General features: G+C 34.0%; 2 long non-coding RNA genes across 5 annotated transcripts; one reads left to right on the top strand and one right to left on the bottom strand.

The window, feature by feature from the left end:
* Positions 1-5,879: 5,879 nt before the first annotated feature.
* LOC125664474 (uncharacterized) lies at positions 5,880-8,768 on the bottom strand. 3 transcript variants are annotated; one of them, XR_008798958.1, is made up of 6 exons: positions 8,383-8,768; positions 8,105-8,163; positions 7,719-7,836; positions 7,340-7,622; positions 7,221-7,252; positions 5,880-7,065 (listed from the first exon to the last, which is right to left on the bottom strand). It is a non-coding gene; the product is annotated as an uncharacterized LOC125664474 (long non-coding RNA). The 3 variants fall into 3 exon arrangements; XR_007365934.2 differs by having other exon boundaries at positions 7,221-7,622; XR_008798959.1 differs by having other exon boundaries at positions 7,221-7,622; positions 7,708-7,836.
* Positions 8,769-10,353: 1,585 nt separating this feature from the next.
* LOC125664507 (uncharacterized) lies at positions 10,354-12,995 on the top strand. Of its 2 annotated transcripts, XR_007365951.2 has the most exons (3): positions 10,354-11,704; positions 12,389-12,446; positions 12,575-12,995. It is a non-coding gene; the product is annotated as an uncharacterized LOC125664507 (long non-coding RNA). The 2 variants fall into 2 exon arrangements; XR_008798960.1 differs by lacking the exon at positions 12,389-12,446.
* The last annotated feature ends 7,199 nt before the right edge of the window (positions 12,996-20,194 follow it).

A 20,194-nucleotide genomic window follows, 5' to 3' on the forward strand; every position in this document is an offset into this window, starting at 1 on the left:
ACTGTGGCGTCACACATTACAGTACTTAGATCTGCTTAGGCCTACTGCAGCACACTTTATTCTGTAGGGGATCGTATGACTAGGATGAAATTGAGATAAAAAATGCAAACTCGTTATCATTATTTGTTTTATAATAGAATAAAGTAATATAATCATCTGTAGGGAATTCCATGACTAGGATGAAATTGAGATAAAAAAAAATGCAAAATCGTTATCATTAATTGTTTTATAATGGAATAAAGTAATAGAATCATATGTAGGGAATTCCATGACTAGGATGAAATTGAGATAATCAATACAAGTTCGTTATCATTATTTGTTTTAAAATAAAATGATAACAAAAAATATTCATAGATATGCCTATTTATTCATTTGAAAAATGTGTGACCTTTCGTTTTTATACACATATTAAATTACATGCCAAAAACATTGAATAAGCTCTCTTTCGTTAAATAAATTAATGGATTGAATTTTATCCATAATCTTTTCTGCATGTATTTGTTCAGGGGGGGGGGGGGTAAAAGCTACTGACAAACAAGTTGATGGTGCAGGGATTTCAACAGTCTCTATTGAAGTCAGCATTTCGCAAGTTCTATGGTCGTTATAACGATGTAGTTTGTCAATACAACCTCGCATTGGGTCAAATGCTGTCTGACATGTTTCATACCGATTGTTAAGCCGTTCTTGACACACTGATTTTGACTGCGGATAACTCCGTTTACCTGATCAGGATATAGGGCTCACGGCGGGTGTGACCGGTCAACAGGGGATGCTTACTCCTCCTAGGCACCTGATCCCACCCCTGGTGTGTCCAGGGGTCCGTGTTTGCCCAACTATCTACTTTGCATTGCTTATAGGAGTTATGAGATTGATCACTGTTTGTTATCTTCACCTTGCATGTACAGATATTTCATTTAGATGTGAAACTTATACGGTACCAATTTTGCTGCACCAGATGCGCATTTCGACAAATAATGTCTTTTCAGTGATGCTCAACCGAAATGTTTGAAATCCGAAGTAACTATGAAGTTTTAGAGCTAAATATAGCCAAAAACGTGGAGCCAAATTCGTCCAAGGATAAGAGCTATGCATGAGGGAGAGAATATATTAAGTTAACTCAACTGAGAAGTGAATTGAGGTGGGGACAATATTCGGTTCTATAAGACATGCATATAGATATCTATTAATTATTCTTTACTTTTGATTATTCTTTAAAAAATATCAATTCTATGGACAAATTCAATTAATTAAACAGAATTGAAATATTGTAGAAACATCAATACTGATACACCTGAGCCTATAGATCTACATGTCATGCATGGGAATTTACTCTATTTTTTTTGGTTCAGCTTGATTTTGTTTTCATTTTACTCACACCACTTACAAAACAAAGTATTTATTAAGGACATACAAGGAACATTTCTGACATTTTCTCTGGATTTTTTTCATCTTCTCGATATGAAGAACTATTGTATGATTTTGGAAATAATATCGAATTTTATATTGTAGTAATTTTACTATACTTATATACCGGCCTGGGTAGCTTAGCGATTAGATAACGTATTTTGTAATGCAGGGGTCCAGAATTTGATCCCTGATTGTTTCAATGATTTTTCCCCTTCTTTGCTAAAATATATTTGTAATGTCCTTATATATACAACCTTCTGTAATACATAACTTTTAATTGAAACAATTAGAAACTACCAAAATATTGAGTATGCTATCTCTAAAACAGACATTGTAATACCCCAAGATTGTTCTGTAAAAACGAGATAAAATGCACATTATATATTTATCATGAAAATTGATATATATTATTGAGAAACGTCGCATATATGTCCTCAAGTGATAAAACACCGCAAAAGAATTCTCACTATTTTGAGTATCATAATTAACCCATGTGTTGATTAATTGAGGTTATATACATATGTAATCACCTTAGGGTTGAGATAAAACTGAATCTAGATAAGAATACATGTATTTCAGTAATTACGTTATTACCTACCGTAAGAAAAGGGTTTGAATACGATTTCATTCAAACATATGATCTAAGGAATACATATTACAGCTACATGTAGTCCCAGTAGATGCAGATGCCATGGGGGGAACAAGTAATGCATGTTATATGGAACAAAAGATTTTGATATACATGTACTAGCATATAGTCATCTTGGTATTTATCTTATATAGTAAATACTATTTATTGATTTTATAGGATGTGTCATATTGTCATTTTGGTGGGTACCAAGTCAGAAGCATCAGTGTATGTTTGATGCTTATGTTGCGTCAAAGGACATGGAAGGGTGTGGTTCATTTTACCGGAGAGAATTTTTATCAGCACAGCATGCAGTTGTCTCTAAGTCATTATGACGACGATGAGTTATGATGACTATATATGAGAATGAGAAAGATTTTGTGTGCTTATCTTGTCTATTTTGCAATATGTGATTCTAAAATAAATATATCCCATCTATAATAGGATACGATTATGAAATATCTATCAGATATTTATCATCGGAACCCACTGCTCAAAAGCCATAAGCGCCGAGCATAGGCCTAAGTTACGCAGCCCTCACTGACAATGGTGACGTCTCCATATGAGTGAAAAATTCTTCGGTGGGACGTTTAATGATAATCAATCAATCAACCCACATGTTTTCTCTTCATTTTATGCAGTGTAACGGAGAGAAAACCAGTGGGTTCCAACGATGTCAGATGTTAAAGATATTGACTTTCCCAGCATTCCAAATATGACCATCATTGGTATGTTACAGTTACAAGCAAGTTCTTATGATGTTGAAATATAATTCACATACCTATAAAGATACGTTAAACTAGTGACAATGATAAACATCCAGACTCTAGAAAATATAGGACCTCCATTGTTTTGAATCAAATGCCAAGGTCATGAGTCAAGGTCAAAATAATTTCTCATATTAAGTAAATTGTCAAGTCGTGTATTAAGAAATGTTAGTTTAATAGGTTTCAGACATGGTACCGGCATAACATTTCTTGCACACACATAGTAAGCAGAGCTAATATTGAACTGCAGGGAGAATGGGGTTGGTTGGGGTGGGGTGGTAATACCCCATGAATCAATGATAAATTACAATCTTTATATATCCTATTTAGTTTATTTAACTTGAATAATTTTTAAGAGCATGCAATGATTCAATTTCAATGGCACACTTAACACTTAATTTGAGTGGCAGGGTGATATAATGTACATGATAGTTTGAAATAAGTGAAATATTCAAACATGCATTTTCTAAATACATGTTGCATGGCAGCTATTCTGATGAATTCTAAATATATACAATGCAATTTGTGATATATGTACAATACTCATATAGATATCATGTACATTTGAAAAAAAATAACAAACAAAATCTATACATTGATTTAATTATTTGTTACGAAAGCATTTTTTGGGTCTAAAAATTTACTTATTTTGTATGGATTTCGATTTTGAAAAGAAATAGCAATTTTCGTTTCCATGGCAATCCTCATAATAAACTTGTTAAAATCTAACATCTAGCATCATTAGCAATCGGTTATTAAGATTATAGACTTTGAATACATATGATATTTTATTTTAAACATGCATCTCTACTGTCATACCATGAAGAAATGCATCATTTTTTTCATGGAAGCACAGTTTAGATGGTAGATTCCCAAACCTCTCTTATTGTTATATGATAGTACTATATCTAATGCATGTTGTACAATCATTTATAGATTTCAAGCTGAATGCGGAAATGTTTATTCATCCTTCAAATTTGCATCTAAATTAGCTTTTTCAGAATGTATCAAACAACCCTCTTTTCCAGACAGATTGAAAACATAACAGAAATATTCAAACCTTTAACTAGATATCAAACAAATAATAAAAATGCTATATGTTATCAGTTTATAATGATTAAATAAGAACTCAAACAGTTTAATCCAGCATAGCTGAATAAAAAATGTCATTTTTTCATATGAAAATTGGCTCTTTTGTGACCCGAATGGCATGGACGTGTTACCATGGCAACATAGTTGAATAGCAACCAAATTATGATGGTTTTACATTACTTATGCCAGCTTAAGTCGATGTGCCAAATTTGAAAAAAAGTTGGTGACAGTGCGTGCCGGACCCCTTATATAAATGTTTAAGTGGTTACAGAGAATGGCTCTTAAATATTAAATAACTGGGAGAGACCTTGTATGTCTCCGAGGAACAGAACCTCGAGTATCCCGAGTGAAACGAAATTCACGTCAAGAATTAATGCTGAATTTCTAAGGACCCAAATCAATTTAATATTACTTTAATTCTAAAATTCCCTTTCTTGTAGTATCTAGATAATTTGAATCTGCTACGCAATTTAATGCTTAAAAATATTTGCTAAGATACAGCAAATACCTTGATCACTCTTCGATAACTTCACCTTTCACCTACGTCTGTTTGTTATATTTAGTTGTTCATTATCAGGTACAGTAAGATGAATTTCAGGAATCATTATTGTTCTACACATAGACATTTTCATCTTGATGGGAATAAAACATCATACAATGTTTGATATTTTTTACGCTTTTATTGATTCTTGAATAATCAACATACAATAATCAATTATACTCAGGTCATCATGAAATATTTTTCTGTGAACATTCATTGAATGTTCGACTCAAAGTTTTATCTCTTTTTGCTGTTTTTCGTAATGAGTTGCAAATCAATGTTTTTTTCAGGATAGGACCCTGATAGTAAAATAAAGAGTGTGATGAAGTAAGGATATCATTGTGGTACTTTAATACTGACTACATTTGTAGCATTGTGTATATTGTAAATCTGACTGTGACCAGTCAAAGAGGATGCTTACTCCTCATTTTCACCTGATCCAACCTCTTGTGTGTCCAGGGTTTCGTGTTTGCCCTACGCTTGAATTTGTGTTATAACAGTGACAATTGTTCGTTATATCCACTTGTTTATATTTACATTATTGAAAATGTTAGAAACTCCCTGCTACAGGAAATCAAACAACTCTTGCTACCTGAAAATCAGATTGATTGCATGTGTACTTCAAAATATTGAAAGAAAACGGTCTCGGCCTATCATTTAGTAGTGATCAGGTGTTCCAATAATCTGTTGGAATTCACATGGGCACACATTGTGCTCCTTTGCTAGCTGATCTCTTTTTATATTTTTACAAGATAGAATTTATTCAAAAGCTTCTACACAAGAAACATAATGTTTCTAAAGCTCTTACTATGGCCTTCAACGCACGATTTAGATATATTGGCGATGTTTTATATATTAACTTAATAATCATTTTCATTCATGTGTTGATTCGATAGATCATTGTAAACTCGAACTGACTTCAACTTCTCCATCGGCAACGTTTCATGCTTATGGAGCAATATTCCATTATCACCTGCATAATGGAATATTTTTACATAAATACTGGAAGTTAACGATGGAGAATCTGAAATAATCCCGTTTGTCAAACAGTTGAGTTGTCAGTTTGCCATTAGTGTCTACTTTCAATAAAATATTTAAGTATGAAGCAGAAGTAGAAGAATCTGCGTTGTCTTTTATTTTGGGCTCATAGTTATCTTGATTAATTATCTATATTAGTTCAATTTGAAATTTTCGACTTATCCAAGCTTTCATTATTTTTAAATGGAAGAAATGTAGTACTTTTTCTCCAATCCAAATATGTTATGAAATGTCATTATATCTTGATTACATGCTGCTCAAAATTATCAGGTTATCAATAAAGAGTGTTAAATTACTCTTGACTTGATATAATCTTTTGGGATTTCTTAGATTGATAATAGTTTGTTACTTTCAGTTTGTAATTGGTATGTCAGCATATCCTCATATGAAGAATAACTACAAAATTGGTTTTTTTATTTATTAATGAAGCAGTGTTATCGAGGACAAGAATATTATAGTTACGAATGCAAAATGAAATTATTGAGTGATATATTTTACATACATAGACCAAATTCGTTCACAATCGTTGTATTTGTTGTGTTTGTTACTCTCAATCGGGAATTAGGTTAAAAGCAACATATAAGATATTTTGACCTATGCATGATGATTCGTATTCTTGAGAGTTCTTACTGCGCCAACACCCAATGCGACACAGGACCTGTGTTGTAAATACTATAGCTGAAAGACAGTAGCCTTCGTTTCTAATACCGGACAAAGGAAAAACTACTACTGATGCTAAACGCCTTGGTTTCTAATACCGGACAAAGGAAAAAACTACTACTGATGTTAAACGTCTTTGTTTCGCGAATCGAACTCCAGACTCCCAGATGCAACAAAAACGTGTTATACAGTAGATTTCCACGACATTTGCAATTGATATAGCTATCAGTTCAAACTGTTATTAGAATTTACAATTCCGCGGTATGGTGTCAAAGTATCGATAAAGTCATGGAAATTCAATTCTAATCTGCATGTGGTCAATATCAGGTGTACAAACTATTCTGCAATATCCAACAACTTAACAAGACTATATGGTCTGTCTTCAATGTCAACCATTGTAACGTCTCTTTGTATTTCTTTTGTCATATAGATTTCCATACGTGTAACAGGTTTATGGGAATCTTTCTGAAAAGCAAACAGATTGCTTTCTGAAATACTGCGAATGATATCATGAGAAGATTCTGTGTTTTGCTCATTTTCATCAATGTTGATACGAGAATTCCGAAGTAAAGTGTTTGCTTTTATGAAGGGAGAATTCGTTATGTTTGATGGTTTCAATGACACATACACTTCATCGTCTTTGTTTATGAACCCTAGTTTTTGTGTTCCGTCCTGACTGATAATTCTACTTTGCTTTTTTTCTGAGCTGGAGACGGCTATACTCACAATCGTTATCATATCTATCGTACAAGTTTTGCTTTGTTACAAGTCCAATTCCACAAGCCGAATTTCGCCACTCGCATAAGATGAATTATGAGATTGTGGAAAAGTACCGCTACAAACATTAAATTGTGAGTCGTCCGTCTGCTCCTCATCAGCTAGAGTCGTATCGGCGGGGTCTTCACCATCAACTTCTTGGACGTTATTACCATCTTCAATATATGAAATACCATGTAATGACATTGACATCACTATCAGTATTAAAGGAAGCTCTGTGTTCATGATATACAACACATGTTATTGCATAATTTACGATTATCGATATTAGGTTGTAATGAACTATCAAAAAGCATAAACAATACACTACCGAGTGCAGGGTATCTGGAACCAGTTTTAATCCTAAAAGAAGTAAACACATTATCTGTATTGATTGTAAGGCTATTTGGAGATTTACATTTGATGATTGTAAAATTTACAAAATTTTACCGTCTTCTCCGAAGATAAAACAGAATGCCAAAGATGAAAAATGTGACAAGAGAACCAATCAAAAGAAAGGAAACTGGCATCCAATGATTGTTGTCATGGTGATATGAATGTTTGTCTTCAGGAACACCCTCTCTAACATTTATGGTATGTGTGGAGGTTAATCTAAATATACTTGTCTTTGCATAATTCTATGTGGCTTCTGTCGGCCCTGCTTCCTGCGTGATTGTCTCTGCTATGGAATCGTTGAGATACATTGTTTCGCTAGTGTTGTATTTATGAACAGCTACAAGTATAAAAATACATATTATCAATGATTATTTATATGCTAACACAAGTTAGCAGTATTTTTCATATCTTAAGGAAAATACATTTTTTTCACCCGGTAGTTGAGTTGCAATATTGAGCATCACATTCGCATTGACTCCGGCACAGGTAACCGTAGTATCCACTAATACAGTCTTCCATACAATTTAAGCCAAAGCTGCCCAGCTCGCATTCTACAACAGATTGAACTAAATTTAGTTAAAGTTAACCTTATAATAATGATCAACTTTGAAATTCTAGGTGTTTCAACATTATTCAGAAGTTTAGATAACAATCCATCAGTTTTACATATCGACATATTGCCATTAACTGATTAATGAGCTTAATGTATAAGTAAGTCTAAATATTATTTATTTCTGTCATTTTAGGGTAAATCCAAGAATGTTTGTTAAAATCTTAAGGAGAACGTGATACGGAAATGAATTCTTAAATTATACTCACCTACACAGGTGCCAGTTCCCTGATCGAAATACTGATTGTAACAACAAGTAGAGTTAAACCTAAGATAAGTGTATAATCCAAAATCAAAATAATTGTGAATGATACAGAGAGTCGGGTTTATCACTTATTATATTTTAAAATTAAGGAAATTGTAAAATGCATGTCAAAGTTTGTGGAAAATATCACATATTTCAAAAACAGATTGATTGATTTTGTAGCTATCAATAACATTGTAACATAGATGACATGACAAATTAAAGATTCACAAATTTACATACTTGTTACAACCCTCATTATTAGAGCTCATTCCCTGATGTACGATCTCCGCCATGATAAACCAAATCTGAAAAATAACACATGCATCCATTTTAAAGTTTGATCCAGAAATAAAAACTATCGACGATGGCGGGAACGTTTACATTTCACCATTGGTATATAAGGAAATACATTAATTACATAAATAGCATCTGACAGGAACAAATTATTCACCAACAAAATTTACTGGACGAAAGTGTCGTAGATGAAAGTTTGAGAGTGTTCTGGCTCTAAATTTGACCTCATATATCTATAGATACTTTATATATGAAATGTGAAAATAACGCGAACAGTGATCAAACTTATAACTCCTATAAGTAATAAAAGATAGAGGGTTGGGCAAACACGGACCACTGGATATACCAGAGGTGGGATCAGGTGCCCAGGAAGAGTAAGCATCCCCTGTTGATCGGTCACACCCGTAGTGAACTCTATATATTGTTCAGGTAAACATAGTTATCCGTAGCTAAAATCAGTGTGCCAAGAACGGCTTAATAATCGGTATAAAACACGTTATATATAGATAATCAAGTTTTGGTCTACACCCAGTATCTCCTATAGATGTACTTCTACTATTGTATCCAAGCTTTTCAATAATAGACAAATTTTGCAGTGCCTATGAAAGGTGAACATAACGAACAGTGATCAATCTCATAACTCCTACAAGCAATACAAAATAGATAGTTGGGCAAACACGGACCCCTGGTTTATATATATATATATATATATATATATATATATATATATATATATATAAAAGCACTAAAGTTCCAACAACACCCGATACCTCAAAGTGTCGAATCGACAACATGGATACAAGGTCAAATACAAAAAAATATACAAAGCACTAAAATGACCAACGACACGAACAACGTTGTTCGTGTCGTTGGTCAATTTAGTGCTTTGTATATATATATATATATATATATATATATATATATATATATATATATATACCATCTTATACTTAATCCACCTACGTGTTCTTGTTCTTCATCTTCTTTCAACTATAGTCCAGCTGGACATATCATGGTGATGTTGATATACATGTAGTTGAAAATGAATAATAGATCGTTAAAACGACCATAGAATTTGCAAAATTCTTACTTTAAACGAGACTGTTGAAACCGCTGCATCATCAACTTGTTTGTAAGTAACTTGTCTCGATTTAAAAACTGACCATACGGATAACAAGCTCTTGCATATCTAATCAGTTCAGAGATATAAACACCATATGCAGGTGATAATGGAATATTGATACATAATTATGGGAAGTTGACGACGGAGAAGCTGAAATCATCCTGTTTGTCCTCCGTTTACCTAGAGATATAAAGTTCACGGCAGGTGTAACCGGTCAACCGGGGATGCTTACTGCAGGGGTCCGTGTTTGCCCAGCTTTCTATTTTGTATTGCTTATAGGAGTTAATGAGATTGATGACTGTTCGTTATCTTCACCATTCATTGATGGTAAACGAAGTAATATCTATTGCTTATTTTATCTCAGAATTATGTACATTATGAAGATGTAAATGTATGTCAGATGGTTGGATCTTATGTATCGTATCAGCATTATTATCTATAATTTTATAATATAGGTATCTTATAATGGATGCTAGAATGAAAATATTGAGTTGATATGTATTGATATTTGAAACCATCATCATCATCATCATTAGAGCTCACCCTCTGACACACTATATCCATCATAATAAACAATTTCTGAAGTGTGATACGTACATCCACTTTATAATTCCATCTAGGAATAGAATATAATTATGATCAAGGAAGATTTTTACAATCAATCATTTCACATTTCCAGAAAACAAATCATTACAGGAAGAATACATTATTTCTATAATTATCGATTGTTTCAAAGAATTGATTGTCCTGAATTATGTACCGAAATTTCTGCATTTATCGATTATCTTCTCATCGTGAACCGATCTAGTAAATAAACCTGGATCAATAGGATCCTCGATTTTGGTTGGTTCAGCAATGCTAAGTTTATCTGAGGGGAAGACGAACCTCCCAGTTCTCGTCGCGGTCTCTTCGATAATCTTTATATTTAAAGCGCTGTTGCATGGTAGAAATAAGGATGGACGACCACTTCCAAGGATTTTAATTTTATTCACTGGTGAATCGAGCATTTCAACAAATTTGGGTGCATTTTAGTCAACGTCTGCTTTGTGCTCCCCGCTGTGAACTTCAGTCACTTTGTGAGTTCTCGTGAACTGAGGTGTGAAGTGCAATGTTGAGGGGTATGTGTCGCTACCGCACTCTGTGCACTTTATGACTACCTTGCAGTCTCGTTTGAAGTACTCCTTGGATCTGCAACATCAAACACATATGCCATTCTCCTTCCGGAGTTGTCGTCTCTCTTCAATAAACTTAACCCTGCATGATTTACATTCGTTCAAAGTGTGCTTCGAGTTAGTATGTGCAATCCACTTTTAAGCACACTGTCAGTGTTGCCCTTCGTAACTTCAGTCTTTCTAATGTTCACTTTAAGGATAAGAATGGGGTATTTATTAGAGGATCTACCAACGAAATATAGGCCTACGGTGCACAATACAACTGCTATTACAATCCCTCTTATTTCTTATCAGAACAACAATCCTCATCGTTTTGATAACGTACATATACAATCTTTCGAAATACGGATTGCATCATAACAAAAATAACATTGACCTTTTGATAGAAAATAAATCATTTTAGTGAGAATGAGATGCTTTGAATACACAAAAAGTGCGTCACAATGCATGTTGAGTATGACTTCAGCATTAAAACTATAGTGTAGAAAATTATCTGTTAGACGGATCTTTGTTGGATTTTTTTCTATGAGAAACAAGTGTTCTACAATATATATACGTCAAATTTTATAAACTATTAATTTACTATCTTCGATATCGCTATTATTTATCCATTTTGGATTTTTCCCCTTGTAAACTAGAACAGAGCATACATTTAGGAAATTTATTTTGAACAATATATGCAATCTAAAATAACAATGACATTCTGTTTAAACCATGTGTCAAATAATCATTTTTTATTCTTTCTTTTTTCTTTTTGCTGATGTATTTTCACATTTGTGTATATTTTCATGCTGTACCTCGAGGACCCTTGGCCTTTGGAAATAAGATATGAACATGCTGGGAGTTTAAGTGGCAAGCTTTGTGACAGAAAGCGTCATTTTCAGTCCCTATTTGTCCCTGGGGCTAATATCACTGTCATGATCGTGTGCAGGATTGGACAAAACAAGATGGCAGACGGCATTTCCAAACAAAGGTAGGCTCTTAAAACTCTTCATTTTACCGACTTATTAGACGACGAATTTATGAATTTAAAACACTGTCTGGCCAGGGAGGCATCATTAAGTTGATTGGTTGTTGGAATTCTTACTCATGTACACGTACAACTCTAAATTCATTGATCGAAGTTGACGATGTTGCCTCGATAGAATCCGAAGCGGGTGAAGATGTTTCTAATAATGTTTTCATGCATTTTAAGAAAGATACTTTCGGTAAAATAGACTCTGCACATATCTTTTGATGAAAACTTGAACCAGTGTATGTGATTTGTCCCTTAAATTGCCTTGGTTAGATAGATATCTTGACTTGAACATTTGCTAATGTGCAGGATTGGACTGTGGTCGTTTCCACGATAAACGTGCCGGATTTGACCTCGATTTTGGTTCAGGATTGGACCCTCTTTTTATCTTTATTTTCAAAATCCTTTATATTTTCGAATTTGGACTTCACTTTCTCATATTTTTTAGTTTGATTAATGTAGCTTATTAGATTCTCAGACATTTCCGACATGACCATGGTGTATTTTGATTTTTTTTTTTACTGTTATTAAATTACATCGTCGTTTAAGTTCCCAACGACAATTGCTACTGTAAAAATATTCCTTCAAATTGAACTAATATAACAGATCTATACTTGAATCACCAATCTTTGCTTACGACAGATATAACGCTGGCTGTTCGAATCCAGGATATATAAGACCATTTTGACCTATAAAACACGTGAGAAATTATCATCATTTTATAATCCTCTGTAACAATAAAAATTTGACGTTTCCTGAATTCAATTAACCCGCTTACATATTCCCTAATTCCAAACTCTGTTATATAGATTTTCTCCTTTGTTTCAGGTATCAAGCCCTAGAACTTCATTCTATAAGATGGGTACACTTCGAATGTGCGAAATTGGTGGTGAGGAATTCAAGACCAATTCTGAATTTCGTAGGCATGTAAAAAGGAAACATCAATCAGAGAAATTGTCTTCGTTTGTGACCAGTGACCACACACGCTTTTGCACATTATAAAAGAAACATGAAGTAAAAAAAAATTACATTGTTTTCTGAATACACGAAGTGCATACATATACCATGGCAGCCGTTTTATATATCCGTTTATGTACATTATGAAACGATTATTTTTACGGTATTATGCTTTGTTTTACAGAGATACTACTAATCTTTTACAAATGCATTTTACACATGTTGATTTGTTATTTCATTGAACCAGAAGTGTTCTTAATTTTTATATGTTATTAAACATATTTCAATGTTATTGCGTTTGTATTGAACTGATAACAACTAGCGAAAATTTGTATTGAAGAGTAACCTCTCATCTGAGCAGCAAATATTGAAGAAGAAAAAACATCATGGACAAAACTGCTTTTCATTTAGGTTCATCTTTCAGCTACAGGAGTGATATTGCGAATTTCTGAGAAAATATCCTTTTTATTTTCTTTCATCAGTATATGTACTCCAAGGTTGAATTCAATGTAATTACAAGAAACGAAAGATTTTTAAATACAAAAATACTGATATTTACTACATTCCAACAAACACTTTTACCGTAAGTACTTATCCTTGTAAGTGAGTTGGCCTCGATATCTTGCACGACATATGTACTCAAGATTATTAGAATTAAAATGATAGGGAAATTTTTCAAAAGATAATAAATCCCATTTAACAATCAAAACTGGTTCCAGCAGAAGCATACATATGAAAGGAACAAGTGCATGTGGACAGATGATTAAGTATTGAAAACATGAACATCTCAACATCTTGTAGTCTTTATTGTCATTGAACAGCTTTATGAAATGTAAACCATCATGTCTGAAGAGATTATTATACGTCAAACCATGCTCAGTTTTAATAATTCCATGCAGATATCACAAATGTTGAGTGGTTGGGAATCGAACATGGTCTACATGTGTATATACAATATAAATGTATTTGCTTCTGCAAAATGAAGACTTTTCAACATGTTGATCTTCGAGAACAAGGCTCCTTCTAACGTGTGGCAGAACTTTAGATTCATGTGCGCGGTGAAATTCTCAAACACTTAAAGATTTTCGAGCTGGCTCTTCCGGCTTACTGATAGTTCCTTGCTCCACGTGCTCTTATAGGTTTGTCAAAACCATGATTTTAGTAGGAGACATATAATAGAACACACTTCATTCACTTGCAACTTTTAAGCTTAAGGAAGTCCGCTCCTGACTTGATCTGTAAGAGAAAAAAAAATGCATGTATTTAAGAAAGGGTCCAATCCTGAACCAAAATCGATGTCCAATCCGGCACGTTTATCGTGGAAACGACCACAGTCCAATCCTGCACATTAGCAAATGTTCAAGTCAAGATATCTATCTAACCACGGCAATTTAAGGGACAAATCGCATACACTGGTTCAAGTTTTCATCAAAAGATATGTGCAGAGTCTATTTTACCGAAAGTATCTTTCTTAAAATGCATGAAAACATGATTAGAAACATCTTCGCCCGCTTCGGATTCTATCGAGGCAACATCGTCAACTTCGATCAATGAATTTAGAGTTGTACGTATACATGAGTAAGAATTCCAACAACCAATCGACTTAATGATGCCTCCCTGGCCAGACAGTGTTTTAAATTCATAAATTCGTCGTCTAATAAGTCGGTAAAATGAAGAGTTTTAAGAGCCTACCTTTGTTTGGAAATGCCGTCTGCCATCTTGTTTTGTCCAATCCTGCACACGATCATGACAGTGAATATGAAAAATTCTGAAACCTTATTGCACATCTCCCGGCCATTACTATAATATAATGTGACTCCTCCTACAGATGTAGATGGAGTTTAAGCTTTATGTTAGAAAAGGCTAGGAGCAATATGAAAATTCTGAAACCTTAGTACAGATCCACGGGACATTAGTATTCAGCTCCTAGAATATCGTTTGGATTGCGCTATAAATGTGGACACAGTTTTAGGAACAACAACGGGGACGGACGGACGAACTTTCTTTAGAAATTGCTTGTATAAAAACTGTTAAAGGATCTGATCAGAATAATTAAACACATGTCATGAAGTCTAGTTTTTAATTGATCTTGCGGAGTACTGGTGTGAAAAATTATACATTTTGAAGTTGATTTTGGAAAATGTCTATGTCTTAAGTAATGGTTAGAAGTCGAAGTTCTGCATACATGTGGATTACACAATACAGTATGCTCATGTCCATGTGTGAGAAAGCAAAAAAGACTACATAGCTCATATTTCAAAGCGTAGATATTATGAATTTTAAAAAGTTTACTGCGACTGTATGTTGTTAAATAAAAAAGCCTTAATCACCTTTCCTAACAATAAATGATATTCCCTGGGTGATTTAATACAATAATATCACTGTGCACATGCGCAGAGGTGAGTACGTAACATCTTGAACACCCAAACATAAAAAGATCAATCTCATAAACATATAAGCAATGCATAATAAAGAGTTGGGCAAACACGGACCTCTGGATACACCAGTGGTGGGAGCATGCGCCTAGGAATAAGCATTCCCTTAACGAAAACGTGAACTGATTTAGAAACGAGACTTTTCCCTCCATAACATAATTAAGAAGTGGTCGCAATAATCTGATACTTACAGTGATGACAAATGGGTCGCCGCAAGTTAGATTCCTGACCCACATGATAAACATATGTAGCAATTGTTTTTCGCCAAATGCACGGGATAATAAATTACAGAGAAAATGAAAGTTGCGGATGAAAAATGAAACACATGGAATTAGAAGTGAAAGTAAAATTATAGTTGCAGATGAACAAACAATACTAACGAAACGTGATCAATCTAAAGAAAATTCCATGATATCAAAGAGAGATATTTAGTTACTGTAGATATTGGAATGATTGACCTCATGATGGTGTGGATTCTTTTCTTCAGAAACATTATCTCTAGTGTGTACACATTTCTCTGTGACCTTTCTTAGTACGGCTTCCTGCGTGATGACCTCCTCTGTTGAATTACCAAGAGACATGGTTTCACCAGTGTTATAGTCATGAACAGCTAACAATATGAAAAACAAGTATCATTAATGATTGGTTGTAATCTACAAATAGTTAGGTATATAAAGCATAACGTATTGGATGTTGATGAATATTTTTGCACCATGTAGCTGAGTTGCAATGTTGGACTTCACATCCGCATGACTCCAGCATAGATAATCGTAGTATCCACTACATTGTAACACATTTTGCATCACAATTTATGACAAAAGGTGCTCTGGATTAAACAACAGGGTACACTAAATCTAAGTACATCTAACCGTACAGGTAATTCACTTTGTGACCTAACTGATTTACAAAAGGAAGCATCACATTTGCATTCACTCTTACGAAGAAAACCGTATTATTCTTTTATGCCCCGCTAATCACACAGATATCCAGTGCACATTCTACAAAAGATTAAACTAAATGCAATTATATTGATGTAAAATACAAAATTAAGAGTACGGGCAACACGGACCCCTGGACATAGCAGAGGTGGTATCATGTGCCGTGAGTCTACATCTTGATTAGGTAAGCAGAGTTATTCGAAGTCAATTTCAGTGTGTAAAGAACTTCCGTCGGTCTTCCAAAAGGCATGGATCGCAAAGGTTTCACTACGAATTATTACAAGGAAAGGAGATTGAACAAGGCCAACAACATGTTTTAAAATTGAAATGACAATCAGCAGAAAAAAATGATTGAACTTTTAATTATATTTTTTGGACGTTTCGCACTTTGTCCCCATACCTCCACCTCCACTATATCCGATTCTGTTAGTGTGTATGGAAAGATGAAAAAAACGAACAGTGATCTATTTCGATGCTGAATGTTTCTTTTATTCTTCATCAATTTAATTCTTATTATATCCTTTCTCTGATTGGTCAAATTCCAATTGAGGAACGCAGGTTATTTTTGTATAACCTGGTTTGGTATGGAGACACATCCCCTTGACAACCAAAAGTCGGAACTATGTTTTTCTCTCTCTAAATTTACATGAAAGCACTGTTTTGTAGCCTTCTATGGAATAGAAAGTCAACGTGTATAATAAGATACTTCGGTTTGATACACATACTGTTTTCTTGTTGTCAATTAGCGCCTACTTGTAACGCTAATCACTGTTGTAAATCATCTTTCTTTGTATGATGATCGAATTATTTTAAAATAGATTAAAACAAAGATATTATATTCGAATTATTGATTTACCATCTAAGAATTGTCCTGTTCATTTTCAAATACATTTCTCACTGGCGAAAGGGGTGTTTCATTGCTGATCCGCCTTTCAACAAAGCAAACAAAAAAAGTCATACGTCACATTTTACCACATGACGCCAATCACATTGATATGTGGACACAGTAATTTAATAAATAGGTTAGGCTCTATTGAACTAAGACAAATTGACAACGAGTTAAGATGACGACCTTCTATAGCTACATGTAGACCCTTCGTCGTTGTTGCTAAGTGAATCATTGCGCGGCTCAGTTGACTTGTATTTTCCGAGTTTATGTACATTTTGATAAACAAAGGTTAGTATCATTGTCTCCTGCATTAAATTATAAGGAATGCCTTTACATATATGTAATTCTGGGGCAAGTTATACAAGTATAACCTGGTTTGGGTCAGTTTACTTTTTTTATAATCCGCTTAGCGGATTATAAAGCGTAAACTAACCCAAAACCAGGTGATACTCGTGTAACTTGCCCCAGAATTAAAGTAATTCCTTAAATAAATTTTAACCCTATAAAAGAAACACTCAACATTCCATTTGTAACAATCTACCAAAATCCGCCTACAGAGGAGGAAATATTACCTCAATATCCAATGGAAGATTGAACAACCAAAATGGAGTAAGACGACGGTATCATGATCACCAAAACCTACCACGGGAAAGTACTAATTTATAAAGAGTAAATAGAAACAGGAACACTCATGTCAGGATGAATTTGTTTAGGACCACGCCAAACCCAGAAAACACGGAAAACAAGTAACATTTCGTTTCAACAGCTATTAGAAAATAAATCAACAGGTCCAAAATTATAAATCTACCCAGAAGGGATCTAACTGACACCAAAATAGAATTATTATTACATGAATTGAAATTTACTCCTACCACTAATACAGATGGAGTAAATTTAACAGCCGACACCGACGAATTTTGCAGGGAACTACGCCTGAAAGAGCTCTTTCAATTTTTTTCCGGATGAGGATGAATCCCCTGTACGAAACAAAAAAGGACTTAGACAGAGACAAACACCTAGATGAATACATTTATAAGTTGTCATAAGTCGTTTGCCAACTCTAACAAGGGAAGGTTGAAGAACAAAAGTAATATTTCCTTTGTGCAAAAATCAGCCATTAACGATTTACGGAATGTCCAAATATTGTAATAAAGAAGCAGACAAAGACGGAGCTGTTTTGATCATGGATAAGCTTCGCTATAAGGAAGTGATTTTGAACGAACTCCAAAACATCTGGTTTTATAATAGATTGACTACTTACGAAAATCGCCAAACAATGCTCAAAGTAGAAAAAAGATTTGAAAAAAAAATCTATAGTTTCACGAAGAATGAAAGAGAAAACAAAATTTAAAGTTAGATATAGTAACTTCTACGGCTTACCCAAAATTCACAAATTTAAGGAAATTCAAGACGTTGTGAAAACTTGTGAAAACAAATCTATAAAGTTGCCTCACGCAAACGACCTGAACATTCGGCCAATCATCGCTGGACCAGCATCAAGTACACAGAGACTAAGTAATTTATTAGACATCATACTTAAACTTCTCTGTAACTTAGTTCCTAGTTATATTAGAGATGATCAGGATTTTTTAAAGTATATTCCTGAAAATGTGAATCATAATACTATCCTCGCCAGTTTTGATGTAACCAGTTTATATATCAACATCCCACATGCGTAATACTTGAAGTCGTCAACTACTGGGTTGAAAAACATCCGGCATTTTTCAAGAATCATTCAAGGATTTTCAAAATTTTCCCCATCACTTTCCAGCATTTCAAATATTGGACTGTGGACCATACAGGGTTATATAGACAAGTGTCACCTATTGTTTCTAGGCGTACTTCATATGTTAGACCAAACGTTTGTACATTATAAAATTTATAGATATCTAGTTGATGCTCAGGTATCTGAAAAATATTTTTCAACCAAAATTATGTTACAAACGGCAGAAAAATATCAAGTCATTGACTTATTCAAAAACAACAGTACCACAGTTTTTAACAAATATGCATTTTCCAAATTTGCTATTAAAGCAAAGTCCCGAATCTATTCTTCTGTGGTGTTTCTCGATTGAACACGAAGCCAGATTGTCCTAAACATGGTCTTCACCCTCCCCAAGTTAGAGTTGAATATATAGACGACTCTGAGTAAAATGTTTTGACCGACACTATCAAGATACCTAGTCCTGGTAGTATCTCGCCAAAAGTGCTGTAAGAAACCTGACATTCTATCTATAAGTCATTAGCGCATGATAAAGCATTATGATATACATGTCCTTGAGTAAAATATTTTACACCCATTCTTAAAATGTAAGGTTAAGATAACGAACAGTGATCAATCTCATAACTCCTATAAGCTAAACTCAAAGGAATTGCTGAATAACCATGGAAATATAGACCGATATCACTGACGAGGGTAGTCTGCAAAATCATGAGAAAAATTATTTATGTCTTTCTTTATTTTCATTAAAGATAAGAAAATATCAACCAAGTTTTCAATCTTCAGACTCTATAATTCATTTTCTTCTTGAAACATGATAAAAGCATGTTCAGTCTAAACAAATCCAAAGAAGATTCATAAGTTTATGGCTTCCCCCATAACAACATATAACCTCATTTTCACATTTGAAATTCATTCCTCCTCACGTATTGTACCTTAAATTGAATATTTGTGCATAATGCTAAAATTCTGCCTGACATATTTCATGCCGATTGAGGCCATTCGTTACTTATAGAATTTGACTACATATTACTCCGTTTAACGGATCGAGATAAAGGGCTCCCGGTGGGGTGAGCGGTCAACAGTGGATACGTATTCCTCCTAGACACCTGACTCCCACCTCTGGTATGTCCAGGGATCCGTGTTTGCCTTACTCTTAATTTTCTATTCTTTATATGAGTTAGGATATTGATCACTGCTCGTTATCTTCACCTTTTCAATGTAAATAATTTCTACGCAAAGTGCTACTTTCAACTGGAAGCTTATTCCTATTTTGAATCATAAAAGTTTAATACATGTGGCTTGCAAAAAAGCATGAAATATAGAATTCGAAAACATTTTCTGAAATGAAGATGACTCCTTGCCGTCTCAGTAAACCCGTTTATCGTAGATGACTATCAGTATACATGTACATAGCTATTATTCCTTGAAGTAGCAGGCTAATATAAGCTAGCTTTCCTTTCTGTAAGTAGCTGATTGCTGGTAGCCGGATACTGACAGCTTTTCTAG

Source organism: Ostrea edulis, chromosome 1 (assembly GCF_947568905.1).
Source record: "Ostrea edulis chromosome 1, xbOstEdul1.1, whole genome shotgun sequence".
Classification (NCBI taxonomy): domain Eukaryota; kingdom Metazoa; phylum Mollusca; class Bivalvia; order Ostreida; family Ostreidae; genus Ostrea; species Ostrea edulis.